This window comes from Notamacropus eugenii, chromosome 2 (genome assembly GCF_028372415.1).
Source record: "Notamacropus eugenii isolate mMacEug1 chromosome 2, mMacEug1.pri_v2, whole genome shotgun sequence".
Taxonomy (NCBI): Eukaryota; Metazoa; Chordata; class Mammalia; order Diprotodontia; family Macropodidae; genus Notamacropus; species Notamacropus eugenii.
The window spans coordinates 223372098-223391854 of record NC_092873.1 but is presented as its reverse complement, the minus strand read 5'-3'; the positions used below and the strand labels follow the sequence as shown (position 1 = coordinate 223391854).

The window sequence follows — 19757 nt, the reverse complement described above, 5'->3', positions numbered from 1 at the left end:
CCTTGGGTGGAGGTGTTCAGGGAGGACTAGCACCTCTGGTGTGAAGGTTTGCCAAGCCTTTTCAGGGCAGCACATCAACCTTTGGTGTTCACCTGCCACTCAACTCTTACCTGTGTCTCCAAGAAGTTATAGCATGCACAGTGACCAAACCATAGTGAAACTGTCTCAGTAGATGTACTAAACCTGGTTAAGCATAATTAACAGACTTCAAGCCTGTTAGGGTAGTATCTGCCCTAACCATATGAAGACTTCCCCATGTGAACAGACAAATAAGAACAATTTATTCCAGCAGCCACGAAATCAGAGTGCTTAAAGCTTGATGGGATATTGAAGATGCCAAGGTTATCTACTGCATCCCAGGCCATTGCCAGGCATCCTGACTTTTGTCCTGCCGCTAGGCTTCAATGACTCTGTAAGAGAGAGTAAGGCTGAGGATTTTGTGCATCTCTGCCTCACTTAAATCCAATTCATCCTCAAGTCAAGGCATTACCAATGATATCATCGGTCCTCTTCACAAACAAGGAAAATAACAATGACCTTGCGTGGTAGTAGTACTAGTAGTAGCAATACCAGTAGTAGTAGCAATAGTGATGATGATCGTAATGATGGTGGTGATGGTGATAATGATAGGTTACAATTAAGATTTGCAAAATTCTTTACATATGTTATCTCATTTTATCTTCATAACAATCCTGTGTGATAGGTACTATTATTGGCTCCATTTTACAGATAAGGAAATTGAGGCAGAGAAAGGTTAAGTGACTTGCCCATAGACATATAGCTAGTAAGTGTCTGAAGCAGGATTTGATCTCAGGCCTATCTTGACTGGGATTTCAGTGCTCTGTGCAGTATGTACAACATCAGTTCCTCTCTCTGAGATTCAATCGCCTCCTTCATAAAACAAGGGAGCTGGGCTAGGGGATTTCTAACATCTTTCACCTCTAAGTCTGCAGTTCTATAACTTTATAAGGATTCTACACTGTCTGGCTGCCTGAGGGCTGTCACATCAATGCAGGTCTTTGTATCTTCTCTGTATGCTGGGTCATCCTGGTACAGGGCCATGCTAATCTCTGTGTCGTTCGAATTTAAGTGCATGCTTTGTCAAAGCAAACACTAGTTCCTCTGTATTTCCTATAGGAGTGGAGATGACTGTGTTTGATGGTAGTTAGGTAACATTCTGTGTTCCCACAGATTCTTTTTTAATTCTAGAATGTATTTCTTTTAACTCACAAACTAAAACCCTCTGCACCAAATAAGACTAACCTATCCTTTTTCCTGTCATGTTCTCAACCTGCTTTCCCTGCTTCCTACCTTAGCTAACCTCTTCCTTACCAGGAACTTCTTCCCTATCCTAGGCCTATGTGCTGGAGCTGATGGGGTTTTATATGTGTATATGTATATATGTATGTATGTATATATATATAGGAGCAGCTAGATGATACAGTATATAGAGTGTCAGGCCTGGTGTCAGGAAGACTCATCCTGTGTTCAAATCTGGCCTCAGACACTTACAAGCTGTGTAGTCACACATTGGAGAAGTCATTTAACCCTGTCTACCTCAGTTCCTTCATCTGTCAAAGGAGCTGAAGAAGGAAATGGCAAATCATTCCCATATCTTTGTCAAGAAAACCCCAAACTGGGTCCCAAAAAGTTGGACATGACTGAAAACAACTGAACAATAATACATATAATAAAGAATTCCTTCCCCTTGTCTGGGTGTTCTATCCTAACAAATAGCAGTTTTTGGATTCTACCTTGTCTGAGGCTGCACTTGATTTCATTGGATAGGAAAAGTTAGAGACATCTTCGAGAAGGGTAGGAAGGAAAACTTTTGTGCTTTGTGAAGTCTTTCATCTTTTTGATGTGTATAGATCTGCTTCAAAGGAGGTGGGTGGCTAAGCACTGAGAAAGGAAAAGAGGCAGCAGACAGCAATTAATTCTTACCTTGAACTGTGGCACTCAAAACCAAAGACATTTATTCCCCCAAATTATTCTTCCTAACCTATAACCTTCCTATAGTCAGAGAAAAAGTTTGACTGTTATTTCTGTATTCTCTCTTTCCAGAGGGCCTTCATCAATTGTTTTCTTTTAAAAGAAGCCTTAAATGACTGGTGTCCCCTAAACTCAGAAATAGAATCAGACTATTCATTCATCCTTGATTCCAGCCCCGTCTCCATGTCCCCAGCCCTTGCGAGCTTCCCCTGTAAACTGACTGTAAAAAAAAAAAAAAAGTGGGGGAGATAATGACCACGATGACTCACGGTTTTACACTCACCAACCATGTTGGATGAGTACTGCCATACTTGCTAATCGTTGATTAAAACCTAACCTAAATTTGGGGTAACTAAATGATACAGTAGATAGAGCCCTACCCCTGGAGGCAGGAGGACCTGAGTTCAAATCCCACCTCAGACATTGACTAGCTGTGTGACCCTGAGCAAGTCACAACCTGATTGCCTCCCCCCACACCAAAAAAAACAAAAAAAACAAAAAACAAAAACCAACCTTTCCCAAATTAGCCTGAGGACTGAGTATCATAGTTCATAAATCTAGAAACAGAACCCCATAGTCTACGTTGTCCTCAACTGAGGTCTAGAAAGAAAAAATGATTTCTTCAAAGTCACATAGATAATATATTGCCGAGGTAGGGTTTGAACCCAGATTCTCTGGAAGTGATATACAAAACACAAGAGATTATGGTTCTGCTCACCTGTGCCCTCATTCCAAGTGCCCTAGCAAAGAATTCAAAACTGCCATCCCTGTACTCAACCTAGCCCAGTTATATTCTAAGTGAAAAACCCCAATTTCGGAAGCTCCGGGTTTGCCCTAACCCTACCCAGACACAGAGATGCACTGGAGCCAGCTTGTGAGAGCCAATTGCTAAATTTTCAATATGACTGTTTACACCTCAGAAACCAGCAGTGATTACAAATCAAAGTTTCATTTGTTGTTTTGTGGATTGTCTAGACTTAAGATAACATTAATAATGCATGTTGGACTTAAAAGTGTGCATGTATACATTTTGGGGAGAGCAGAGCGCAATAGTGAAATTTACCAACACCCCACTCTATTGCTCTGTTAGCAGTACTTGAGCTCAACAGGAGTGTGCAGTAGAAGGTTCAGGAAATGATCATCACCATCCTGGCAGCCTAGTGCCTGGAGGATAATAGCAATTATAACAATAAAATAGCTGGAATTGATAATACCACTTCAAGGTTTGCAAAGTGTTTTACGATCGTCCTCTCATTTGAGCCTCACAACACCCCTACTCAAATTCTGAACAGTTTTGATGTTTAAAAACAAAGTATACTCATCAATTAAACCTATTTAAAATCTTTTTTAAAATATTTAAGGATAAACACAAAGATATGGAAATAGTTCAGGGCTTTTGGTGAAGTGAGATAGGTTAGGGAGGATTCTAACCAGCCCACATCCCTTGTTCAGAGCAGCCTGGGGCTTTGCAATTCAGTTTTTGCAGAAAACATCTATTAACTTCCACTTTTTTCATAATAGATCAAACGTTCTGTTTTTGAGTCTTCCTTTTTAAAAAATTAAACATTCAGATGAAAAAGCTCACAGGAGTCAAGTAACTGTCAGAGAGTGCCACGTGGAGATAATTAGCAGGTGATTGAAAGTAATTCAGGGCTCCGTTTCCAGTGTGGTTTGACAATGTGAGGAGATCATTACTCCTTTCCCTCACTGCTGACAGAGAAGTTGAGCTCCTTTCTTTAGCACATCTTTTATTACCTTTAATTTAGATATCAGCTTTTATATGAAGGCTTATCACCAGGAGGAAGTGAGCTTTGGTTCTCAAAGGTTCTCTGGCCAGCAGAGTCAGGCTGTGGTAGGTTGTAGCAAAATAGAAACGCTTTGAGGAAAGTCCAGTTGAAGAGCTACTTCCTCTGTAAAGTCTATTAAGATCTACACTCTTTTTTTAAATTATTTTTCCCCAATTACACGTAAAAACAATTTTTTAATATTGGTTGTTTTTATTTTTAAGTTCCCAATTCCATCCTTCTCTCCCTTCCTTCCCTCCTCCCTGAGAGGGTAAGCAATCTAATCGACTATAACTCTTAAATCAACAATCACTGAAGTACCTACTTATGTGCCAGGCATTACACTAGGCTCTGAGGATATGAAGATAAAAGTGAATCAGACCCTGCCTTCAAGAAGCTTACATCTAAGTTTCTATTTACAACCCATCTACCTCACAGATACTTTTATGAAAAACACATTATAAACATTATAATACTAAAGTAATGAGTTTGTTGCTTTTTTTTGTTATGATTATTATCCACTCTCTCGCCTCAAATCTCTCTGGCCACTTTCAAAAGCACTTACCCTAGCATAGCCATATTTATATGCCCTGTCTTGTACAGCTAGGCGCATACACCTAAAGAGTGGACAATATCAATTGTTTCACCTTTCTTCCATCTTGGAGTTTTTGCACCAGCTGTTCCCCATTCCTGGAATTTTCTGCCTCCTCACATCTGCCTTTTGGTCTCCTGGCTTCCTTCAAGACTCAGATCAAGTCTTACCTTCCACTGGAGGCCTTTCCTGGTACCCCCAGAAGCATGTCCTTTCCCTCTTTCAGACTCTGTATTTATCTGATACATGCCTAGTGTTTATATATTTTCTCCCCCATTAGAATGGATGCTTCTTGAGGGTAAGGTCTGTTGTTTTCTTTCTTTGTACCTGTACCTGGAACAGACTAAGGGCTTTTTGATTGACTGACTTTGTACACAGCAGATGTTTACTTAATAAAAGTTTCTTACACTGACCATGAGAATGAAACATGCTGTGGGTTAGTTGGGATGGCTCTGTCCTTGGTAAATGGAGTGGGAAATACCAATGCCTCAAAATGAATGTAGAAGGAATTGGGTAGCGGGTGGGGGCAGAGGAGAAGGCACAGTATGATGGAGGGTGAGGATTAGTGTATCATTTTTCCGTTTCGAGTTGTTTGAATGTAGCAGTTACAGAAAGTATCATCTTTCCCTCTTAAATATTAATAATGAATAAATAACATTTGGCCTTAGCCACCAATGTTTGCTCCAGAGCTTATATGTTCAAGTAGGAGTGTGTATATAAGAACATAGCACTCTAAATCTCTTCCTTGAGATTTTCATAAAATGTACGGAAATTTCTACATGGAAAGGACCACAGAAAAATAGATTGTCAGATTTAAAAGGGATCTTAGAACACAGACTTTTAGATCTGGGGCATAGAACATAGACTATCTAAGCAACATGGTATGATGGAAAGAATACTGGATTCTGAGTAAAAAGACATGTTTATCTCACCTCTGTTACTTATTACCTGTGGACTTTCAGAAGTCAGCCTCTCTCCACCTAAGTTTCCTCATCTGCAAAGTGAGGAGGTTAGATTAGATTGGTCTTATTAGTTTGTTGTTTAGTCATTTTTCAGTCCTGTACAACTCTTCATGATCCCTCTTTTGGGTTCTCTTGGCAAAGATACTGGAGTGGTTCACCATGTCCTTCTCCAAGATGGGCTCTAAGGTCCCTTCTAACTCTAACTCTATGATCCTACAGACCTGGAAAGAGACTGTGTATTTACTTATTATCTGAGGATCCAAACGAGTGTGGAGTGTGGAGACATCCATCAGAAAATTAATCAACAGGTGATGGATCTTCTTGGGGCCCCAGCAACTCTGAGGACCAACTATGGAGATGTCAAGAGGTTGTGATGTGAAGGCAGAAACTGTGCCCATACAAGTGAAATTGCAGGTCTCTCAAATCTATTTGGTATGTTATGAGATTTCTACTACTTTCACCGAAACATGTTCCTTTTTAAAGTGAGAACCCCCACGGTCTTCTCTTAGGAAGATTTACATATGACATTTTGCTTTCCTGGGTGCCAGGCTCCCTAAGGACAGTTTTGGGAAGGACAGCCAAAAAGGCTGAGGACAGAGCAAGCTGCAGGCCAAATAAAGGGCTATTTTGTCCTCTGGAGTAGTCAAGCTCTGCCTTTCTCTTATCTTCCATCCCTGAGGAAGCTGATTTGTATCTGATGACTACAGAAACAGCTAGCAGCCTTGTGCTGGAGCTCTGGTCTGAGCTGCTTGCCAGGGACACAACACAGTAAGGGAACATTTCTCTACCAGTTCCTATAAGAAAAGGCAATGCCTTTAATTAACATAGATCTTAAGATATAGGATCTATGTGAATTCCCTAGATCCTACATGTGTCAACCAAATAAAATAGGCCAAGATAGTTTCTGTGAACCAAATAAAAGTAGATACTACTCCATAGGAGGCAACAGGGATACAAGAGTACAGTACACATTAAGAGCTTAGGACCACATTTCTAGAAAGGACCTCTCCACTTCAATTTCCTCACTTTACTACCAAGAAAGATTAAAGGACTTACCCAGGGTCATGCAGTTGGTATCAGTGGTGAATATCTGATTCTCTTTCCACTGTACCACACACTGCCTTCTTTACCTGGTATGTCCATGGAATTTACCTAAGCGAACTTTCCAGGTAGCTATAGCTTTCCCCTTGTAACACATTAGGGCACCTAGCTGGCACAGAGGATAGAGTACCAGAACCAGAAGGACCCAAGTTCAAATCTAGTCTCAGACACTTCCTAGCTGTGTGACCCTAGGCAAGTCACTTAACCCTGTTAGCCTCAGTTTCCTCCTCTATAAAATGAACTGAAGAAGGAAATGGCAAACCACTCCAGTATCTCTGTCAAGAAAATCCCCAGAGGGGTCCTTGAAAATCAGACATGACAGAAATGACTCAACTATAACAATTCAGCTCATCTATTTTGTTGTTTATGTGATTGCTGATGTTAATCTTTCCAAAAATGTATCATTAACTTTTCCTGAAGATTCAGAGCTATCATTATGTACAGTTTCTGAACAGTGGTGCCATCAGAGACTTAATGATCCCGTTTTATGGATATTTTTCTTCTGACTCCTACCCATTGTCAGCTGCCACTTCCCTCTGTCTGGTTAAGCACCCCTCCCCTATCCGATTTGTTGCTTCTAATCAGCTGTGGGCTGGAAAACCAGATACCCAAGCCTGTTTGAACTGTATATGAAATAAAATACTAAATTAATGAAATTAGTGTCTTAAGCAAGAGGCTGAGAATTGGTCTAGATCAACTGTCTGGCTCTTTGCAGCTCTCCATCTGTGATTCTGTGATGTCCTGAGGGGTAAAATAGCCATGTTCAGAGATTGCTACTTCAAAAGCTCACAGATGTTTTCCCTAGTTACTTTCCCATTTAGCCCTGTGTTCTAGATGGATCAAATCAATAGAAAATTGATCTCTGGACAAGTGAAGTGTAACCACACTTACTTTTTTTAACAATGGAAGTTGTATTCAAAAAAATACAATTCTGAATTCATGAGAACTAGGTTCTAGTTCAGCTTTGGCACTAACTTGTATAAACTTGGGCAAGATGCCCACTTCTCTAAGACTCATTTTAAAAAAATGAAACTATTATAGAGATGATCATTATTGCCTCAGGAAGATTTTCTACTTTAAAATTTCCTTTTCAGAGAGTCTTTATAAATAGACAATTTACTATTGATAAACTTGAATGTTGATAAAAAAATATATGTTCAAACTCAGTAATATTACAAAAGACTATGAATTTTTGTATTAATTTTGTTTTATATTCTATAATGTGTTTTGTAAAATACTGAGAAAGGAAAAATGTCACAAAAACATGTTTCAATAGATTTGGGGTGATGTCAGCCAAAACTTCTGTGTTATTCTATTTGTCAATATTTCTCCTTGGCTTTCTCCCAGTCCTGTGTCCTACTAAACTTAAAGCAGTGGGATTCTGGAAAAAGCCATGAACTGATAAATTCAAAATAATTGAGCAGACTAAAATCAATGCTTGTAAAATCAAAATTAACTAAAATCAAAATTAACTTTCTAATGGAGACTTAAACATGCACATTAGATATGCAAATGCATACTAATTCATAGGTAAGTAATGAAGTTAAATGATTACTAAAATTTTTTAAAATCTTTTTGCAGTATATTCAATGTATTGAAAACATGATTGTTCTCCTCCCTTTCTGTCACTTTAAAGATGATAGTCATAGCAAACATTTTATATCCTTCTTGATATATATGAAATGCTTTATAGCATTTATAGATCACATGATCTTTATAATACTGTGAAGTCCATACTCTGGGTAATATGATATCCATTCTTCAGCTAAAGAAACTGAGGCTTGGGGGAAATAAAGTTATTTATCTCATCATACAGGGAGGAGAATTGAACCCAAGTCTATTCTACCTGGAAGCCCAGTGCTCTTTCCTCTGTATTATATGTCAAGCCCCTCAGACATATAGAGGACCCTGGAGATCCTCTCTGATATAAACCCTAAGTAGTCTTCTTCTGGGGCAACTAGGTGGCACAGTGGATAGAGCACTGGGCGTGGAATCAGGAAGACTCATCTCTATGAGTTCAAATCCAACCCCAAACATTTACTAGTTGTGTGACCCTGGGCAAGTCACTTAACCTTTGCTTCAGTTTTTCATCTGTAAAATGAGCTGGAGAAAGAAATGAAGAACTATTCCAGTGTCTCTGCCAAGAAAATCCCAAAACTGGGTCACCAAGAGTCTGAAATGACTGAACAACAACAACCTTCTACTCAGACAGAAAGACAATGGACCACAGCCACCATCAGAGAAGAGCTCATTGTAACCAGTCAGACACATTGGTTGGTTTCATTTTATCAGATTTCCTTTGCTAAGACAAAGGTTCACTGAAAAAAGAGGAACTGAATATATCCCCAAATGGTTGGTATTTAAAACAAAAAGTATCAGTAAAACTTCTTTCAAGTTCTATTATCACTAAGTCATGGTGTGGTCCCAAAGAATCACAGGCAAATCAAATGTTTGGGTGGAATAAGACAATCCAAAGGTCCCTTCAAGCCCCAAATTCTTAGAATCCAGATGTTCTGCTATTTTGTGGACAATTTTGGGACTCTCTCTAGAAGTACCTTCTTCACTGGGAGTTCTATCTAATCTGTCTTGTTAGGGACACTTTTAGGCTCTCAAGAAAATCCTGCCAACCAACACACACTTATTAAGCACTTGCTATATGCCAAGCACTGTGTGAAGGTGGCCAAGATAATTGCCATGCCCTAATCTTTTCTTGATTAAAAATAAAAATTTGCATTTCAGGACTGTGCATAGACCTGTTTTTTCATGATGTACTTATCCTCGATCTTGAAGCTGTCTGTCATCACTTTGGTATCAGCATTCCTGGCTTTCTTTTCCAAAGAACCAAGTAAACAATCTCATTGACACCAAATTTGACAAGGTTGACTTGTTACCTAAAGATAAGAAGCCAGAGCTGTCTCCAATATCTGATTTCTGAGAAGGAAGCTAAGTAGGAGGCATATGGCTCAATTCTATTAGCCATGATTTGATTACTTGCCATCTCAGGATACCCTGCCCTGGTGTACATGAAGAAATGTGCAGACAGACAGAAGAGAAAGCTAAGTCTGGTCAACAGAAACACTTCTTAAGATTAAAGGCTTAGAACTGGAAGGAGTCATAAGAAATATCTAACTCCTTCCCCATACTCACTTTACAAGTGAGAAGGCTGAAACCCAGACAAGTTACATCACTTGTTCAAGCTCACACTGCTAGTGTCAGGATTCAAACTGAAGTCCTCTGACTCCTAATCCAGTATTCTTTTCACCTGTTCTCCTTGAGGACAGTTTCTCAAATCAGGGACCATGAAGGTAAAATCTTCCTCAGTATCTAAAAAAATCATTTTTGCTAATGTAGCATTTCTGACAGTCCATAGCTATGTTTGCCAGGATTTGGTTAAGAAATAGCTTCTTCTTGTGATAATTGCCTCTCATGGGAGCCCTTCATAATTCCGGATTCTGACAAGCTGGTCACTAACTCTGGGTCTCAGAGTTGACCCTATGAAAGCTCCATTAATTAAATAGAACCATAAAATTTGAGAATCTGAAATGACCTTATGCAAAAGGGAATAATGATAGAGGACATTTCTGGAACACTTCAGATTTTGTAAAGTCACATTATCTCATGTGACTCAATGAGGAAACTAAGCCCCAGAGAAGTTAAGTGACTCATTAACTTCCTTTTTTTCAACCCATTACCCAATGCAAAGACCTAAAACATTTCCAAAGGACTCTTGATGCAAAATGCCATCCACATCCAGAGAAAGAACTATGGAGTCTGAATGCAGAGTGAAGCAGACTATTTTCTCTTTTGTTGTGTTTTATTTTGTTTTTTTCTCATGGTTCCTCCCATTTGTTTTAATTCTTCTATGCCACATGACTATTATGGAAATGTGTTTTATAAGAATGTATGTGTAGAACCCATATAAGATTACATGCCTTCTCGGGGTGGGAGGGGGAGAAAATTTAAAACTTATGGAAGTGATTGTTGAAAACTGAAAACAAATAAATAAATTATTTTTTAAAATTATCATATAAAATATAAGAAAAGCAACACAATGTAGTAGAAAGAGGAATGCACTGGAAGTCAAAGACCAGGAGTATACACAGAGTCAAAGAATCATAGATTTGGGCTTGGAAGGGATTTAGAAGTCATCAAGTCCAACCCCCTCATTTTGCAGATGGGGAAACTGAGGCACAGAGAGGCCCTGGGTCACACAGCCATTAGGTATCTGAGGCAGGATTTGAACCCAAGCCTTCTGGATGCTGAGCCCAGCATTCTCTCTGTTATTCCATGCCGCCTCACAGAATCATTTTTCTTTGTGCCTTATTTTCCATCTGTCAAAGTGGAGAAAGCAATACCTATCCTACAAAGTTATTATCAAAATTAAACAAAACCAGATATGCGTATGCTTTGAAATGCTAAAGCATTATGTAGATATGAGAATGTGGGTGGATCCTAGAGGGGTTGGGACCCAAATTTAAGGTGATAGCATTAATCATTTATATAGGAATCTTTTCACTTGATTTCTTTTTTAAAAAGGCAACAATTGATCCTCCCTTCTGCCATTCTACCCAAGGACTATTCCTTCAACAGCACAAAAAAGTTGTGCAGGATATGAATCGTCATTATTAATTAATAATGATGATAGCTAGTATTTATGTCGTTTGGGTTTGGGCTTGTCTTTTTTTTTTTTTTTTTTTTACATTTGCCAAGTGCTTTACATATGCTGCTAGGTAGCACAGCGGGTAGAGTGCTGGGCCTGGGGTCAGAAATAACTGAGTTCAGATCCAGCCTCAGACATTTGCTAGCTGGGCAGTTTACTTAACCTTTCTTTGCCTCAGTTTCTTCATCCATAAAATGGGGGGAATAATAGTACCTCCCTCCCATAGTTGTTGTGAGGATCAAGTGAGATAATAACGATAAGGTGCTAAGCACAGTACCTGCTATATATCCCTTCTGCATTGTGGGGGTTAAGGGTACCACGACACCGCCATCTGAAAAATCCCCATAGATTTTTTTGGCTCTCTCTTTGTACCAGAGAAGAAGTCTGAATTTTTTCTTTTTCTTTTATGGGGTGTTTATAGCACTTTATGGTAAAATGTGGGTTGATGTTATACAATACCATGCATATATTTTATGCATCTCTGAGTTTCTAAACTTTTTCTGCTGGCCCTCACATCTTGTCTTTGGCTTCCATAAACTTCCAAAATATTCCCCTTTAATTTCTTATGCCAACCCGTGGCATGGGGAAAGTCACAATGTGGAAGGATAACCATATGTTGCTATTGTTGAGTTGTTTCAGTTATGCCTGACTCTTCCAGACTCCACTTGGGGTTTTCAGGGCAAAGATAATAGAGCAGTTTGCCATTTTCTTCTCCAGTTCATTTTACAGATGAGGAAACTGAGAAAGACAGGATTAAGTGACTTGCTCAGGGTTATACAGCTAGTAATCATCTGAGGAGGGATTTGAACTCAGGGCTTCCTGATGCCAGGCCTGGTATTCTATTCCCTTTGCCATCTAACAGCTCACAAGCGCTATATAAATGCTAGCTATTGTAATAATTACCATTATTTTTACCTAATTTGATCATCATAACAACCTTAGGAGGTAGGTGCTATTATTATCCCCATTTTACAAATGACAAAACTGAGGCTTGGAGAAGTTAAGTGAATTTTTCAAGGTCACACAGCCAGTAAGTGTCTGGGGTTGCATTTGAACTCAGGTCTTCCAAGCAGTCCAGCAGTAGGAACCTATATAGCCATCCACTCATAGTTAACAACTTTAGTTATCTAAATTCATTATTTGTGCATCAGCTTATACTTTTGATTCCAAAGTTAAGTGCAATGTTTTTTTGCTCCCACACCTTTTCTTCAACAGTCATAGCTGCCAGAGTCATGAAGTACTAAGCTATTGATGAAACCTGGCACTACCTAAGTACTTGATTGGCCCTGAAGAATTCCAGTTAAAAGCCACTGGGTTCGCTGCACATGCCCAGTGTGCAGATATCTTGGTTTCAGGTCATTATTTTCAAATTCTACCCTGATGTTTGGAGACATCACTTCTCTCATTCTTCTAAATATCTTTTTCCTCTGTCCATAATTGGGTTCTGGTGGAAATACAATCAGGATAACACAAGATCTAGAAGCTTCTACATTAAGGGATTGCAGGATGTGGAATATGATATTCCAGAAGTCAAAGGAACTAGGACTAAAACCAAGAATCACCTACCCAGCAAAACTGAGTATAATACTTCAGGGGAAAAATTGGTCTTTCAATGAAATAGAGGATTTTCAAGCATTCTTGATGAAAACACCAGAGCTGAAAAGAAAATTTGACTTTCAAACACAAGAATGAAGAGAACCATGAAAAGGTGAACAGCAAAGAGAAGTCATAAGGGACTTACTAAAGTTGAACTGTTTACATTCCTACATGGAAAGACAATATTTGTAACTCTTGAAACTTTTCAGTATCTGGGTACTGGGTGGCATTACACACACACACATACACACGCACATGCACACACACATAGAGACAGAGTGCACAGAGTGAATTGAAGAGGATGGGATCATATCTTAAAAAAATGAAATCAAGCAGTGAGAGAGAAATATATTGGGAGGAGAAAGGGAGAAATGGAATGGGGCAAATTATCTCTCATAAAAGAGGCAAGCAAAAGACTCATTAGTGGAGGGATAAAGAGGGGAGGTGAGAGAAAAACATGAAGTCTACTCTCATCACATTCCACTAAAGGAAAGAATAAAATGCACACTCATTTTGGTAGGAAAACCTATCTCACAATACAGGAAAGTGGGGGATAAGGGGACAAGCAGGGTGGGGGGGATGATAGAAGGGAGGGAAGGGGAGGAGAGTACAATTCGAGGTCGACACTCATGGGGAGGGATAGGATCAAAAGAGAATAGAAGTAATGGGGGACAGGATAGGATGGAGGGAAATATAGTTAGTCCTATACAACACAACTATTATGGAAGTCATTTGCAAAACTACACAGATTTGGCCTATATTGAATTGCTTGCCTTCCAAAGGGAAGGGGTGGAGAGGGAGGGAGGTAAAGAAGTTGGAACTCAAAGTGTTAGGATCAACTGTCGAGTAATGTTCTTGCCACTAGGAAATAAAAAATACAGGTAAAGGGGTATAGAAAGCTATCTGGCCCTACAGGACAAAAGAGAAGATGGAGACAAGGGCAGAGAGGGATGATAGAAGAGAGAGCAGATTGGTCATAGGGGCAATTAGAATGCTTGGTGTTTGGGGGCGAGGGGATAAAAGGGGAGAAAATTTGTAACCCAAAATTTTGTGAAAATGAATGTTAAAAGTTAAATAAATAAATTTAATTAAAAAATTAAAAAATAAAACATAATTGGGTTCTGTTGTGCATTGTTGTGCAGCGGAGTTTCAGTCCCTGTTTGGCTACAACACAGTCATATTAAACTCATATGAAACGTTCCTCAAAGCCTGGTTTGATGTTAACTCTTCCCAACAATCCTTTTTTATTTTTTGGTAACACAAATATAAAAAAGGCTTAACAGATACAACAAATGAGACATACAGTGAGCAGCCCAGGGCCTCTGATGGTTCTTGGTCATTAATTAGATCATGCTAAAATCTCCAGGCATATCGTTTCACCTCTCATCCTTTTCCCCATCACTGATATAAACTTACCCTTCCTAACAACTGGACAAACAGAAATCCAGTGAACATGGTCTCCCAGAATTGGGGTCACAGAGTGACAGAGAGGTCAAGGGTCCATAGGCTCATGAGCAGCCTGTCGCATAACAAAGCTATGGAGAACCTTCTTCTTTTTATTATAGGATGAGGTCCACAGTCTATCATCCTCATACTTGTGTTCTTATAACAACTTTCTTCAAATCCAGATCAGCCCTTGACACACCTGCCCTGGTGGTCTTCTTCGCAAGCTAGCAACAATTCTGCTCAGGATTATGCTAGTTTAACAACTGGATTTTCAAAAAAAAAATTTTTTGTGGGACACATTTTCAACTTTAATCTACATTATTTTTCATCATCACTTTCTTAAGTTTAGACCTGAGGTATCAAATTTGTATCCCTCCTGATTGTTGCCAAAAAACCTGTCAAGAGTTGGGAAATGCTTAGCAAAATGGATAAATATATAATACAACATAGATAATGCTAATTTGTAGTTTTCTAAGTAACTAAGTAAAGAAGCAGCCTAAATAAGCAGCCTGAAATAATCTGTTTAACTACACTGGTAAACAATCAACAAAATAATAAATCTAGCTCTGATTTGTAATATTGCTGATTTCTCAGGCATAAGTATTCACAATGAAAAATTTAACAATTGGCTCCCAAGGCTTTGTTTGAGCTGGCTCTAGGATAGCCTTGTTTCTTCCTCTATAGACTCTTCCTCCAATTTGATAAGTTCCTCCCTGAACCTCCAGAGGAAACATCAATATCATCCATCATGCTCTCTTCAAACTAGGATCAGCTGATGATATCTCAGACTACCTTCTCCCCCTTACCATAGTGGATAACTTTGCTCAGCCCTCCCCCACTTTTCAGTTCCATTTTAAATTTTTTGTTCCTCTACCAGAATGGAAGCTCTTTGAGAGTAGGGACTGTCTTTCTTTTTGCGTGTATTTGCATTCTCCATGTTTATTGTTATTGTTTCCTCTTCATTCTGGCAGAAGACAATGACACCAGGAAGATGACACCATGACTTGCAAGTGAATTGGATTTAAGTGAGGGAGGGCTATGCAAAGTCATCACTTTCTCCTCCAGAGCCATTTGGGTCCAGCGGCCAGATATAGATGGCCCAGGACACAGTGGCCCAGACCTTGGCTTTTTTAAGTTAAGGCCTTTCCCAGGACTCAGTGTGACTGAGGCAATGCTCATTCAGTGATTAAGACTAGGTAAGAAATGAGACTAAAGATAGCCTCTTTTACCTACTCACAGATGAAAAAAAAAGAGGCCCAGTGCCTAGCATACATTAATTACTTAATAAGTGCATTATCTACATATTTGTCTAATTTGACTAAAGTGAATCCCAAGATACAGCCCTCTTTCTCTTGGAAAGTTTTTAAATGGGTGGGCCATACCATGGTCAATATAATAATAAGTAATATTTATATAAAACTTTACATATATTTTACTTGATCATCATAATAATCCTGGGAGATAAAAACTACTATTATCCCCATTTTATAGATAAGGAACCTGTGAATGAAAGAGGTTAAGTGATTTACCCAGGGTCATACAGCTTGTACGTCTCTGAGACAGAATTCAGACTCAAGAATTCCTAATTCCAAGTTCAGCACTATCAAAGAAATCTCCAAATGTATGACTTAGTACCTAAGCTACATAGCAGGCAGGGGAGAAAAAGGTGAATCATCTGGCTTTCCCACAAGGTAGAGGTTCCCTTTTAAATGATGGCACATGTGCAAGCCAAATTCCCCATAAGGCCTTTGTTGACCCCAAAGGCCTGCCCCAGCTGACACATGACCACATAGGGACTCTCTCACTCAGACCTAAGAAAGGAGGTGTACCTGAGCCTATGAAACCTCACCTACTCTCTCTGTAAATGCTTAAGTGGCACATCCAGGAAATGCCAAGTGTGAGCCCAGCCCTGCTAATCAAGAGTAAGCATTCTTTTTTTTTCAAAGAAGCACATTTATCTAAGTCTAGAATAAAATGAAATGAGATATACAATATACAAAAGAGAATTAAATCTGATAATATAGATTGAAGGAGCTCTCTCATTGGGAGTGAGATAAGTCAACTCTACCAAGAGAGTCCCAGATCTCACCCAGGAGAAATTTCTTGAAGTCTCTGGTGTAGCAAGCAATGGATTTGGACATCATGAAGACTTCCAGCTCCTCTCTTGTCAGTTTCTTCCTAGATCTTTTTTCCCCCTTAGTGACCTAAAGAAAGGTTGGCATCCCATATCTCCTCTCTTGTAGCTGGAACCCTGGATCTCTCTTCTCTTGCTCTCATCAACGCCCCTCTGCCCCTTGCTCAGGCAGGAGACATTGATCTCCCCCCAAATTTACTATCCCTACACTGAGCAGATAGGTTACTTAGTGGATAGAATGCTGGGCCTGGAGTTAGGAAGATCTAAATTCAAATTCAGCCTCACACACTCATGAACTGTATGACCCTGAGAAAATCATTTAAGCTCTGTTACTTCAGTTTACCTTAATTCACTGGAGAAGGAAATAGCAAACCACTCCAGTATCTTTGTCAAGAAAACCCCATATAGGGTCTCAAAGAGTCGGACACAACTATACAACTGAACAAAGACACTGAGCAGCAGTTGGTATCCTGGTGTTGTGGACAGAGTTCAAGTCCTGCCTCATTTCCACCACCCCTCATTCTGGCTTGGTGACCCTGGGGAAGTTACTCAACTTCTCTGTGTCCCAGGCAACTTTCTAAGCATATAAGTTGGGGAGCACATACTTGGACTGCCTTAGTTCTTGGAGCATTCTCTCACTGGGAGCTCCCTACACCCATGAAAGTATAGGTCTCAACCAAATGCTGACCAGGTATAAGGAAGTGAATTCAATTCTTTTCCACTCTAGTCCTGCTAGAATTTCCTAAAGTTTTCTGAAAACTTACTTATCTTTGTTGAAACTGTCAGTATTTATTCCCACATACAGAGTTTGAAGCTGCTGTATGAGTTACTAGTTCTTTTGCATTTAGCAATAGCTGGAGGAAGAACCAGCAATTTGCCCAAAGGCAATTAACCTCACACTCCTACTCTTGAAATGTGTGCGTCTTTGGGTAAAGTATTCTGTCTCCAGCAGTTGCTTAGAAAAAAAAAAAAGAAGAAGAAAAGAAATTAAAAAAAAAAAAAAAGAAATAAAAAAGGCCTGAGAGCACATAGCTTTTGAATGAATATGTTGTATTTGTGTGAATGAGACAGACATACAAAGACAGAAACACAGAGAGACAGTGAGATAGGGACAAAGACAGAGAGAGAAAGAAAAGAGAAGGATGAAACAAGCAGGCAGAGAGAAATCACAGAGAGAATAAGCCTAGACCTTCCCCTAGACTCCCTGATCCATGCAATACAGAGATTCCTCAATGAATAGTAAAAGATTTTCAACCTGGTGAGTAAATATAAAACATAAACCAACTTTTCTGAATCTATGTTAATCTCCCTGAGCCTGAAAAATTGAATAAATACATATTTAGAAAGGCCCCTTCCTTTTCAGAGATATATGGGGATCACTCAAAGCTATAATGTACCTTTCATATTTTTTTCCTTCACTCAAAGCAAGATTCTAGTTATTTCTGCTTAAGTACAGACAGCAGGTTTTCAAACCATGAACATAACCCTCCTTCCCCACTCCTACCAGCCACCCATTATCTTCTTATTTTGAGAGGGAGCATTTAGATTTAGGATCACAAATATCCTCTGCCTTCATCTAATCCAGAGAAAGCCCTTTCAACCAGGATCTACAAGAAGGTTCCTTACTGGGCTTACATGAACTGATGCTGAGTGAAAGAAGCAGAACCAGGAGAACTTTGTACACAGGAACAACCACAGTGTGCAAGGAATTTTTCTGGTAGACTTAGTCCTTCACAGCAATGCAAGGACCTAAAAGATTCCCAATGGACCCCTGAAGCAAAACTCCTTCCACATCCAGAGAAAGAACTATGGAATTGGATCACAGAATGAAGTAGACCATTTTCTCTCGTGTTATGTTTTGCTTTGTTTTATGGTTTTACCCTTTCATTTTAATTCTTCTATGCAACATAAGGTGAAAATGTATTTAATAGGAATATATGTGCAGCACCTACATAAGATTGCATGCTGTCTTGGGGGTGAGTGAGGAAAGAGGGGGAGGGAGGGAGAAAAATCTAAGATATATGGAAGTGATTGTAGAAAACTGAAAACAAATAATTTAAAATTTTAAAAAAAGCTTCCTTTCCAGATACCTATGGGATTCCTTCATGGGAATGGAGACAACCACTGACCATTTCTTATTGCCTCTAGGGAAAAATACAAGCTCCCCTATCTGGCATTTGAAGCCCTTCATAATTTGACTCCAAACTATCTTTCCAAATTGATCTCTCAATTATTCTCTTATATACTCTATGTTTCAGCCACACTGAACCCTTTGCTATTCCTGCCCATATAAAAGCATGAGTTTTTATCCTGCCCACAGAGCTGGGAATGCTCTACCACCTCATGTCTACCTCACAGAATCCCAATTTTCCTTCAAATGATATACCTCCAGGAGGCCTTTTCTCATTTCCCAGTTTAAGTACTCTACTCCCTGACCCCCATCAACCCTTGAAATTATTTTGTATTCATTCTTTGTTGTTGTTCCTTCTTCATTTTCAAAGAGGACCAATGACATCATAGGATGATGTCTTGACTTGGGCATGAATTGGATTTAAGTGAGACAGAATTGTGCCAAGTCCTCATCTTCACTCTCTCTTCAAGAGTCATTGAAGTTGGAGGTCGAGCCAAGATTGCAGAGTAGAAAGACACGCAAATACTGGCTTTCCCCACACAGGCCATAAAATACCTGTAGAGAGGGACTCTCAACAAATTTTGGAGCAACAGAAGTGGAGAACAACAGAGTGGAGGAGATTTCCAGCCCAGGGTGACCTGAAAGGCCCATGGGAAATATCGGTTGCACAGGACACGGAGCAGAGCCCAGCCCAGCCTTGGCTGGGCACAGCTCTGGGAGGAGGACACCTCAGGGGCGAAATCTCCAGTCGCAGCAGCAGCGGGTTCACAGAACCCTCAACCCACAGGCACCAAAGGTCAGTGACAGAGTTTTTTCAGCTGGCTGAGAAGGGAGAAGGGCCTTCCCATAGCTCCAGCCTTAGGCAGCAGCCACAGAGGCCATATCAGGCAGGTGGTAGCAGTTCCCACAGCAGCCCCTACAGCAGCCTGCATCCATTGTTGGAGCATAAAAACCCTGGGGGCACTGAGGAGCTGATTATTACCTCAGCCCTGTATAGAGGCCCTGAGGGAGCTGATCTTTATCTCACACTGAATGGCAGCCCTACCCATGCAGCTTATCTGAAAATCAGCCCCCAGTGCTGGCTTGGCAGAACTGGAGGCCAGGTGGCTATGGAGAGGAAACTCTGCTAATATTCTGGGCACAAAAATCTCTTCCTGCTCCCAGACCAGTGCACACACTTGATTGTGCCACCTTGGAGGACCTGAGATCTTACAGATTCTCAGAGTATTCCCTACTCTTGACAAAGGACCCAAAAGTCAAGTAACTAGTTGGGAAAATGCCCAAAAAAGGGAAAAAAATAAGACTATAGAAGGTTACTTTCTTGGTGAACAGATATCTTCTCCCATCCTTTCAAATGAG

At 39.8% G+C, this 19757-nt stretch overlaps 1 pseudogene; it reads right to left on the bottom strand.

Moving 5' to 3' along the window:
• Positions 1 to 1011: 1011 nt before the first annotated feature.
• On the bottom strand, positions 1012 to 1112 carry LOC140530576 (U6 spliceosomal RNA; annotated as a pseudogene).
• Between the last annotated feature and the right edge of the window lie 18645 nt (positions 1113 to 19757).